Below are 11,875 nucleotides of genomic sequence, written 5' to 3' on the forward strand. Positions count from 1 at the left end.
CAGACTGCACAAATGCCGCCAGACCAAGCTAATGCACAAGAAATGGAAAGCGAAACTGCCCAATTTACTCAGCAAGTCAAACTGAACAGTGGTATGGGGCTTTTTCTGTTTGTTTGCTTTTCAAGAGATCACTGCCAGCCTAATTCTGCAGCACTGCCCCTGCAGCAGGGCAAGTTTCAGCCTTCCAGCCCTGTCCTCTCTCCATGCCCAGGACCAGGACCTGCTGAACTGCGCAGTCATCCCATGGCATCCTCGGATTCTTGATCCACACCATGCTGCTAACACCACGTTTGTGCCAACACGACTCACTGGGAAAAAGGAGAGGCTGCAGCAACAGCTGCTTTTTCATCAGCACCGAGAGCAGCTTGAAATTCATATTAACTTGCAGTCTCACTGTTTAAAATTCACAGTTTGATGCTCCCAAAATCTGGATCCCTAGCTCCTGAAGCCTTGTGTTTCCGCAGGAACCTGACTTTGTATTTTAATAAATACATTTCATGTCTGTCAAGTCACAAAGAGTTTACATACATAATCGTGAAGAGATGAAGCCCCAAAGACAAACACAAATAAGGCTGGGTTTGGGCCTCAACTTTCTTGCCTTCAAGAGTATGGTGCTATTGAATTTTTAGAAAGTTATTAAATTTTAATAAGATACAATTGTTAATGGCTGACAAGATTATTTCATTTTGGGAAAAAAAAAAAAAAAAAAGGATAACTGGTCTTTCCTAAAATAGGTTTTCTCCTTCTCCTGCATAGTTGCTTACTACAATGCTTGCCAGAAGGGCTAAGATCCTGACAGATATTTTATAAACAGCCTATCACAAATTAAAATCTACAGCAGGATCATCCATGCAAAAGCGTCACAGGTTGTTAAAATACAACCTGAGCTTGAAGGTTGCCAAATCTTAAGAGGTTTTTATATTTGCTTTAAAACTTTTAATATTGATTACTAAGAGTTCTGCTGCCTGATATTTCTTTGTGTTGTTCAATTTACAAAGTGAAAATGCTGCAAATTAGAAGAGTTAGGCAGATCCTAAGCTAAGTTTCAGCAGTATATATAGGACTTCTTTTTGCAAGAAGGCACTAAGGGCTCACTAGTGGCAGAATAAGCCATCATCGCTGTGTCAGGCTGCCAAAATTCACTTAGGCTACGGCCTGACCTGCATGCAAATCCAGCCGTGAAACAGAAAAGAAGAGCTCAGGGCGGACTCGAACATAAATGCGTGTGCTTCGGTCCTGCTCCAAACCAGCACTCTGGTGTTGCAGCAGCCTGCACATACCCAGGGTAATTGAGGGTGAAGCCAGGAGCAGCTACTATCATCGCTTAGGCTATTAAGACTCCTTAATGACTGGTCTGACAATAACCCAGGTGGAACCAGTTCTCTCCTCGCGAGGGCTTTAGCCATAATAAGCCCCTTGCACATTCCTGCAGTGTTTTCCAGAGATCTCACAGCATGAGGCTACTGACTGCGCTCTCACAGCCTTGTGAGGCAGGTATTAGTCAATTTTTTTTCCCCCCATTTAAATACAGATAAAAAAACAGAGGCAGAAATCTAGTAAACGACTTCCCTGTGGATACACAGCTGACGAGTGGCATTCAGAATCCAGACCTTCCGGATTCCAGCCCTGTCATCAGCGAAAAGGCCATCATTATGAAGAAAGAAATTAGTCTGGTCTTATAAATAGCATTTGAATACAAGCCTTCCTAAAAGATTTGCAGGCAGTTGACCTTAAACACCAGCAGAGCTGCACAGGCATGGACCGGCTGGAGCAGACCTGGGCCCGGTCCCTCCAACTCCAGCACGTTGGACATCTCCCTCATACAGCCACCTCCACCTGGCTTGGGCTCAGCACATCAACAACCAATAAAACTGCTGAAAAATAAAATGTGTTCTTCCAAAAAATCGCCCTGTGGGCAGGAAAAAGGGACAACAAACAAGCTTTAGCCAGCGACTTTCTTCCTGCCATATTCTGAGTTGCCAACCGATTGATGCCTGACAGAAACCTCACCTCAGCGCACACCTGCAAACCCCAAATGGGAAATGGACGACAGCACCTGAAATTTGGAGCACCCGTCTGAGGTAATATTTGGTCACCCTTTAGGATTTGAACTGCTCCTGCTGTATATCACACATTTACTTCTTGTATTAATACAACACTACGAAGAATAAGGCCTTTTCTGGACTACAGCTTCTATCCCCCGCAGCAAGTCTAATTCCTAGACTGTATTTCTCACAGCATGAGACTAAGCCCGACCATGATTCTGCAACAAAAATAAAGCCTCTAAACTCTGTTTCCATAAGAGCCTAACCTGATTTGGAATTGAGTACTTTTGGGGAAAACAACCCTAAAATACCAAGTTGAAAATTGCAAAAGCAGAGTAAAATTAAAGTCAAAATAAGACATTGTGTTGTAAAACATAAACAAAATCATTCCAGTAGTTACTCATTTTTCCTAAATTTAGGTAACTACCGCCTCCTACCCACCTGGGCCACCATCAAGCCCTGAAAACACGAGAACAGGAGCTTTTCCTCTACAGGATAAAAACAAAAATAAAAAGTTTGGCATCTCCTGTGAGGATCCTGTCACTGAGAAAGCCACTCACAAATTCACACAAGCAATTATGAGAAACAAGTGCCCAAGCAGAACAACAAGCTGGAACATTTTTTGTTTCTATTCCTCACTTTAGGAGAAAAATGTGGTTACAAGTAGGAGAAACATAAAAGCCCTCCTATTTGGCTGTCTGCATCACAGATGAACGCAAAATTTCTGAGAAAATGAAAACACGCCTCTAATACTTCAGCTACAGGCTCAACTCTCCTCATACAAAAGCAGAAGAGTCCAAACTCACTGTGTTCTCCACAGGATGACAAAACTCATTGCATTAGTATGCATTAAAGCATCGTCTGAGTGTGGCAAAGCGGATGAGACCTGACTCTTAACAGAGACTGTTTCCATCCCAGCTCACATTTAGGTCTCAATTATCTTATCTGCTCTGCCACTCACATACTTTCCAGATAAGAGATGTTTTTCCCGCCTCTTTTGAAAGAGGCTTAGAGTTCAAATTGAAACCCCAACTAACATTAAGATCAAAAACGTTACGAATTAAAATTTGAGGCTAGTACTTTTTAAAAATACTCTACGTAGAGGTTAAAACCGGGAACCAGAGTTAGTCGATGTGCTATGTGAGCTTTAATAAAAGCAGTATGTTCTGCAAGCGAAGAGGGAATATTTTCTTGATTTCAGTTTATGCACATGGTTTAGGTCACTGATCAGTTCATCTGAAGTTGAGAAACTACATAAGAGTTGGGAGGGGAAAAAAGCCTGTTTTCCTTTTCCAATCTATGACTAAGAATGAGGCAAGCAAAGGGAGGATCTAAGATCCTGAAGGCGATGGTAACAAGAGGTCATTAGTTAATTCCCTCAGCTACAGATAATACTTCCTTTTACTAAATAAGAACAGTTTTTAAACGATGTCAAGCGTTCCCCCCCTCATGGTTACAGCATACTGAAACTTCTTCTGAATGAGCCAAAATAAGTAAATGCACAAGAAATAAAAGCAGTACCAATTTGCTGTCATGTCTGTTTTAACCAGTACTTCAATGTTTACAAATAAGTTAGAGTTAAGTTTTTCTTTTGGGAAAAAAAATAAACACAAACAACTTTCTAAGGTTCCTGCTTATTGCTCAAATCATTTTTGAAAAAGCTTTATGTACTCTTAGGACCAACTATTTGCTACCGATATTACTACAGAAGCTGTGAGCTCCAGTAACACTGTAGTAAGAGCTACAAAGCCACAGCAAAAGTGCTGCCTGCTCTGAAGAGATTATAATCACCTGAAAGATGAACAGTTAAGAAATGCAGGAGAGCACCAGGAAATGCATGACTGGAATTCATGATCTCTCCATCTGCACTTTCGTACACTTTCTCTCGTGCACTGGAAGAATCAAGGTGTGCACTTACTCCCGCCACCCACCGAGCTGAAAAAAACAAACCTCGCTAAGTCTCCCGAAGAAGACCAAACAAAAAACAAGAACACCAGAAGGAAGATGCTTTGGCTACTGCGACAGGAAGAAAACCATATCTTTACATGTTCTTAACACCTCTACTCCCCACATAAGACACACAAGATTTCAGTTTTTAAGGTGCAAAAGAGCAAGACTGAACCGTAAGAAGATAAACACCCCCTGGACGGCTAGAAGGCTGGGTGAACTGTCAAGGCAATACAATTCAAGGCTGGTTTAGACTCAAAAAAACAACTGCATCTCTTAATGAGACACCCATTGAATTCATACATTTGCTGCAGCGTAACAGCAACAAACACAAGTTTTGTAAGAACGCTGCTTTCATTTAAAGGAGTTATTTGAAAATTTACCACTACAGCACAGTGCATCCAATACAAACCGGCAGCCTGACTTGTTTACAAAGCATTCTGCCCAGCGTTAGACTAAAAATCCAAACTTTTTGCTGTGTAATAAATCAAATCAGTGCTCTGCGTCTAACATTTTTCAGCAGTACCATATGCTACGTACTCCCATATGTTCCATTACAAGGAAGAAAAACATCATCTCAACATGAATCATCAGTGACTATACTCTTGTAAATCTGGCTTAAACGCTTAAAATGTGCAAGGGCCACCCTAAATAAATCTGCTCAGTTTTATGCCAGCATCTCTGCAACAACATCTCAGATCACTAACTTGAAATGAAGGGGAAAAGAGGTTTAACGTGGAAACCGAGCACAATATTTGCAGCTCTACAGAGGCAGACTCACCATGCACAAAATTTGGCAAGCGTTCATCAATTCCAATCTAATAAGGACATCCTGCTCATAAAATGGTGATAGTATCTGGTAGTCATAACACCTTTCATCCCAAACTGTTTAACATAGGCGAAAACACGCACACTACACATGAGATTCATTCCCCCCAGCGCTGAAAAAGTTACTCTGGGCCATAGCATCTGCCACACACAGTAATGCTGGAGAGCAGTTTGCAAGAAAAAGTGAAAACCAAACCAATGTAGGTAGGCAGTGTATAGTCTCCTAGACTAGAATTTATTCAGGATCACGGGGTTAACATCCTCACTCTTACAGTGACAATTTTTTAGACTAAATGCAAACAGCTTGCTCTCCCTTCCCAAAGGCAACACAGCCAGAAGCACAAAAGCTGCTTGTACTGAAGCAGTGTCACAAAGGTCTGAAACCATAGCACACCAAGGTCACCCTTTGCCCTTCTTTTGAGGAATTACTCTGTCTCCCCTCAGTATCACAATTAACAAGTACCAGCAGAAGGGGGTGCAACTCCAGGCGAGTTCACTACTCATGAGGAAGTGCTGCTGCTGAGATTAGTTCTTCTGATTCAGATGGGCTCCCTAACTTTGCCCAATTAACCCCATAATCCAGCTGTGCCTAATTATACTCCCATTCAGAAAGACTGATTGAAATTAATATGCCAAACAAACTGTGAGAATGTCCTTATTTGAAAGCCTCCTGTAGCTAAGTAGTGAGGCATGCAACTGCGCGTTCCCACATAACTATTGGTTTCATTAAATTTGAAATAAACCAGAGTCCATTTTGACCTAATATTCAGGGTGGGGAAAAAAATAGTAATTACATCAACATCAGGCTATTACCTGTTCAAGGGAATAAGTGCTTACTTCATTAACAACTCCGACAAACTTGTTCTGTAAGCTCCCTATATTAAATCTGAAATTTCCCTGTCTCTACAAATCAAACTAACAATTTCTTACACACGGGGAAAGTCTAGTAAGGCAACACAAACACCAGGATGACTGTATACAAACACAAAGACTTCCAAACTGCTCAAATCAAATGCATTCTTTTGCCATCCTCAGCATGAACAAGCTTAGCCAAGACAAAATAATTCAAAAACCTCTTTGAATTCAGTCAATTTCTTTTAAATACTAGGAGTAATCTTTTTTTTTTCCATCTGAGAGCAAAAGCTACTGATCTTTACAAACATGCATTTTTCATATTCCCAACATGTAGTAAAAATTAAAGCCCCTCATATAGTTTGACACTCTAAAAGCACACACCATGTCAGCAGCTTCATTCCTTAATGCTGTGAATCGGGGCTTCACAAAGATTCAACAGAAGCTGCCACGATACTGCAAATAACAAGGAGAGCGCTCGGATTTCCAACATCCTTCAGTAACTCAGGAGATGGACAGCCACACCCAATTAATTTACTTTAATTTCTATTTCAACTTTCCTCCTCATTAATTAGGAGCTGAGGTTCACGTAGATTACAGCTCCTGCCATGCAATACTGATGATGATTTTAGGCAGCGCACACTATACAATCGAGTTTCATGCGCTGCAACGCAGCCACAGCAGATCAAAATGAGCAAGTCTGAGTGCCGGCTACCTGTGAACTAGGTAAAGAGGTTACACAGTGCAACAATTTCCCTTTTTTTTCCACTCAAAATACCTAAGGAGCCGTAGATTAATCAGATGAGTACTTTCTAAAGTCAGCTTCACCCGATATATTAAAACAAACCTACCACAGTGATTTCAGAGACCGATAACAAGACAGCGCCAGGAAAACTCACTGAGCTACCCTTGGAAGAGCTAACGAACAAGCAGGCGCAACGCAATTGCACAATGTTTATTACACAGCACCAAGCCAAAGGCAATCAAATCATTCTGGTTGAATCAATGGTCTTCAAATAAGGAAGTAGTTTGAAAATAATAAGCATAAAATAAAACTCTCTTTTTGGCTTACTGCTTTTTTCTTCCTGTTGTGTAAAAGCACAGCTGTTAGAAGAGCTGAGCAAGTGCTGGATTCTGTGTTTCTGCTCCAAGCCCCCCGATGCCCCTGCTTTGTGCAGGGAACTTCCCAGGCATCGCTACCCTGCCACAGGGGGTTCCTGAAGAGCCTGTGTCAACCCAGCAGGCTCCAAACTAGCTGCAAATTGACAGGGTTTTCTGTCGCAGGGAAGGCAGCTGATTAATCAGAAAAGACAGAGTCCAGTTCTGTTAAGAGGCCACCCCATCCTGCAACACGCTACGAAAAATAAATTTGGCAACAAAAGCCTGCTGAGAAGAGGTTGGTATTTCAAATGCATGTAACCAGAAATATCTCACCATAAGAAGTGTCTACTAGCAAGGATTTTTTAAAAAACTTCATTAACAAAGGTAACAAATTGAGAGGGAAGTACATGCAGAGAATCACCGTAACACACGCACAAAAGAATTAGTTTACCATCTGCAAACCCTCACACTGGGTAGGAAAGATGGAAACAGCCTTGCTGAAGTTCTCCCCCAAATCAGATGCTAGAGGAAGTTATCTGATGAGCTCTATGATAAGATGTACGATTCGTTATTGGGCATGAGAAATGTTGATTTGACAAAACCTGAAAAATCATATATTAATAGTTATGAACAGGTTGCAGCCTCATTGCAGGTACAGAAAGCATTAAGTTGTCAGGTATGTGTTAGTGTTAAAAAAGAAAGTTTGCGAAGAGGCATTTACATATAAAACACTCCCCGTACTGTTTCAATACTCCTTGAGAACTCAGAATTAGCTAGCTACCAGAAATTACACAGTTCTGAACACAGAAAAGACAAGAGCAAGCACGGTATTATTTCTATCGACAATCGACTACATGACAGAAAAGCAACCCACGTACTGTAGCGTATCTTCTACCTGATTCATTAAACTAGCGAAATAAGCTACACGACTGTAAGCACTGTAGAATTAATGAACATTAACCCTTGCTTTAAAATACGCAAGCAGACCTTGGGGAACAGATTGGAGTCCCCAGATATGAGTACCGTAAATGACGGTGGGCTGTCATACCCCCGCTGAGCCCTTACCCAGTTAACTCCTCACCACACCGTGCTACCTAACAGCTCCTTCGGACGAGCTAAGGAGCGCGTACCCCTACAGACCCCCAACCTTGCGCCCCGACGTCTCGCTGCCCAGCTCGCTACCTCGCAAGGCGGGCAACGCGACCCGAAACCCTCTCGGGGTTGGACGCAGGTCCATGCCACAGCTGGGGGAAGCCCTGCTGCCCGGGCACGGCAGGAGGCCCTGCCAGCACCACCTGCCCGGCTGCTCCCAAACAAACATGGCAGCTGCCCCGGCGCTCGGCGCACCCACAGCACCACGCTCGCCCGCCGAGCCCCACGGCGTGGCCGCGGGGAGCACGGCCAGCGCCGGGCCGGGCGCACCTGCGGGCTGCCGGGCGGCACGGGACGGGGATGAGCTCCGGGTCTGCGGGGAAAAGGCGGAGGAGACGGGGATGCAAGAAAGTGACGGGGAGACGTGGAAATGAAGTGGTGCAGGAGATGGGGGCAGAGAAAAGTGACAGGAGAGGGAGGCGGGGGAGACGGGGACAGGGGAGGGGGGGGGAAAGGGGGTACGGGAGAGGGGGACGGGGGAGCTGGGGACACACACGGGACAGGGGACGCGGGGACATGGGGACACGGGAACGCGGAATGAAATTTGGGGCTCACCGCTTGTCTGCCGGCCTCCTCCCTTCTTTCCAGGCGGGCCCACGGGCTGCTCGAGGACATCCGGCACCTACGAGACACCCCTGTCACGACCATGTCGCGACCACGACACCCGCCCAAACCCACCCCACCCCCAAAAAACTCCCCGGGACCACCCCCACGGGGAGGGGGGAGGAGGGAACCGGCGCTCCCCGCTCCCTCCCGGAGGACTCGGGTCGCCCCGAGCCCCCCTCCCCGGGCCCCTGCGGCTCCCGGCGGCCGGGCCCCGCCGCCGCTCACCCGGTGCCGGCCTGCGGGGGGGGGGCGGCCCGGCCCCGCCGCTTCCTGCCACGGCCCCGCCGCCGCCCGGGGCGCGGCTGCCTCCGATCGCTCGGCGCTCGGCTGTGCGGCCTGCCGGGCGGGGAGGGGGGGTCGGCGCTCGGCTACGGGGCCTGGCGGCTGGGGGGGGGCGTCGGGGCTCGATTGGGGCGGGCTGCGATGGGCCGGGGGGAGGGGGCGGACTGAGAGGGCTGGGGTCCTTCCCAGCACCACAAAGCCCCGGCCCCCGAATCGTTAAAGTTGGAAAAGGCCTTTGAGTTCATCTGGTCCAACCACCCCCTACCGCCACCGTCACCCACTAAGCCGTGTCCCCAAGCACCACGTCCAACCTCGCCTTGAACACCCCCAGGGTGGTGACTCCCCCACCTCCCTGGGCAACCCATCCCAGTGCCTGGCTGCTCCTTCTGAGAGAAATGTCTCCTCATTTCCAGCCGGAACCTCCCCTGGCACAGCTTGAGGCCATTCCCTCTAGTCCTATCACTGGTTACCTGTGAGCAGAGGCTGACCCCCAGCTCCCCACAGCTTCCTTTCAGGTAGCTGCAGAGAGCAGTGAGGTCTGCCCTGAGCCTCCTCCAGTTCCCTCAGCCGTTCCTCACAGGACTTGTGCTCCAGGCCCTTCCCCAGCTTTGCACCAACACCCTTGGCCCGAAACACCCAGCTTTCAAGTTTCTGCACCTTTAGTTTCATGACACCTCATGGCCCTCGAAGACCCTGACCCCCAGTCGTGGAACACAGGTCCTATGAGGAACAGCTGAGGGAAAAGGAATTGTTTGGTCTGGAGAAGAGGAGGCTCAGGACAGACCTTATTGCTCTCTACAACTGCCTGAAAGGAATGTGTGGGGAGCTGGGGTTCGGCCTCTTCTCACAAGTAACTAGTGGCCTCAAGAACGGCCTCAAGCTGTGCCAGGGGAGGTTCAGGCTGGAAATGAGGAGACATTTATCCTCAGAAGGAGCAGTCAGACATCGGGACAGGTTGCCCAGGGAGGTGGTGGCGTCACCATCCCTGGGGGTGTTCAAGGAAGGGTTGGATGTGGTGCTTAGGGACATGGTTTGGTGGGTGACATTTGTAGTAGGGGGATGGTTGGACCAGATGGTCTTGGAGGGCTTTTCCAACCTTAATGATTCTGTGTCATCTGTTCCTCGCAGGCCAAGGCACTACATTACAGGTTTTGTAGCTACACACATCTAGCTCACACAAGAATTGGGTTGCCATGCCCTCTGTTTACAGCTTTGTAACTTTTTTCTCCATTTCTTACAAACGGAAAGAAAAACACACTGAGCATGATTTCTGTCAGCTCCTCTATGAATAGCTGATGCTGACAAAGCAGGATGCAGAAATCTGCCTTCAAACCGAGTGAATGTATGTGAAACAATAAGTGAGTTGTGATGAGGAAAACAGCTTTGATGGAAACGTGAGCCAAGAACAACAGCTTGACAAAGAAGCTTAAACTTTCCCTGATAGCTCTTTGGGGCGTAGACAGTTAAGTTTCTGTGTTTGTAAGGGAAACAGGGCATTCCTTAAAGCTGAACCTCCTCCCTTGGGTTCCCACTAAATGCCTGAGAGATGACAGTATAGGGTGTCTCCAGAAGGCTAATATTAAACATGAGGAATTGGTACGGACGGAGCAAGCAGCGAGATTCCAGTTTTGACCACAGAATAAGCTAAAAAATTTTGCATCAGCAACTCTGTCCAGTTTCTTACTCATTCACCGTACACAGCTCCTTCTGTTCAAAGGATTCTTGTGTGTCCTCGCATTAGTAAATGCACCTGCCCTGTGTGTGGTGCCTTCTGTGGTGTGTGAAAGGCAGGCTTCTCTTAAAGATCCGCTTCAGACAAACAGAAAGTGCTGAGGCAGTGTAATGCAGGATGAATTAACCTTGGAAGGGCGGCCTTGGCTCAGCCACACTTGCAACGTGTTTACTCATCTGCTGTCCGCAGCACTGTGAGCAAAGCTTGCTGGGGAGCTGATGGGTGAATTGTGTGGATGTGTGGAAGACAGAAGGGAAATTGGGGAAGTGTTGGTTAGTCCTAAGAACGGCTTTTAACCAGTCTGATCTATGTGCAACTGTGTGATGTTGGGAAAGCGATTTGAGCAGCCCAAGCACAGAACCAGCCGTGCAGCCCCTGGGATGTGGCAGCAGCCACCGCACCCATTCCTGTTTGCCCTGTGGCCACACACAGCCCTGTTCCTGTTTGCCCTGTGGCCACTCACAGCCCCAGCTACTGCTACGTCCATCAAGGAGACTGTGGGAGCTTTGTTCTTGCTCTCACAGCCACTGGCAGCCCTTGGCAGCAGGTGGACAGAGAGTGGCTTGATGTTCCACATGAGGTGCCCTCAAATGGGACACAGATCTGGAGCTGCTCTCTGGAGCTGCTCAGGTCAGGAGCTGCTCTCACTGGCGCTGACTTTTAGCCGGGGCTCAGCCTCATCTCTTGTAAAAGGCAGTATTTACTTATGTAAAAAGGTATAACGCATGCTTTGCATGGGTGTTCCAAGTTAAAAATTGTCAGTCAGTGCAAACAGCTCTTTGGGATGAGCTACAGAAAAGCAAAGTGCACATGCTGCGTTCCTGCCCTTCTTCTCAGAACAAAGAGTATGACCTGGTGCCCCTCTTGGCAGCCGATGGCCTGGTTTAGGTGGTTCTAATAAGCACTGCAGTGTTTGGGAGTGCAGGCCTTTAGATAAAACCTATTCTGTTGCATTTCCTTTTCCCTGCTTAGATGTTTGTTGGGTCTCAGTGAGCCAACACGCTGTGTGTTTGAGGAATGTGCCTCACAACCGTTCAGGTAAGCGTTTAGTACAGGTCTGCTAGAGGCAGTGAGAGTGATCGGTCTGTGCTTCCCAGGTGGCATGCAGTTTCAGGCAGGAGCCAAATGGCACATTTTGCCTGAAATACCAACGTGAGGCCTTTTCCAACTGGTCATGTATTTGATGCGGTTCCTGCATGCGAGTCTCGCTTTTTGGTCCTTAATTTCATAGCGATGTCTGGTCAGGAGAATAACGTCTCTGACCAACGCAAGGCATTCACGGTGGGTTTGGACGTTAGTTTTGTGAAAGCTGGCGTGGAGGAGCTGCTTC

General features: G+C 46.9%; 1 protein-coding gene across 2 annotated transcripts in view; it reads right to left on the reverse strand.

Annotated features, from left to right (window-relative positions):
• Positions 1-8,808, reverse strand: part of TAOK3 (TAO kinase 3) — an 80,167-nt gene extending 71,359 nt beyond the window's left edge. For both annotated transcript variants that reach the window (XM_035341001.1, XM_035340999.1), the window contains exons 1-2: positions 8,757-8,808; positions 8,481-8,547 (exon numbers count right to left, since the gene is read on the reverse strand). The gene's annotated coding sequence lies outside the window, so the exon portion shown is untranslated. The remainder of the gene's footprint in view (positions 1-8,480; positions 8,548-8,756) is intronic.
• Between the last annotated feature and the right edge of the window lie 3,067 nt (positions 8,809-11,875).

Source organism: Oxyura jamaicensis, chromosome 15 (assembly GCF_011077185.1).
Source record: "Oxyura jamaicensis isolate SHBP4307 breed ruddy duck chromosome 15, BPBGC_Ojam_1.0, whole genome shotgun sequence".
NCBI lineage: Eukaryota > Metazoa > Chordata > Aves > Anseriformes > Anatidae > Oxyura > Oxyura jamaicensis.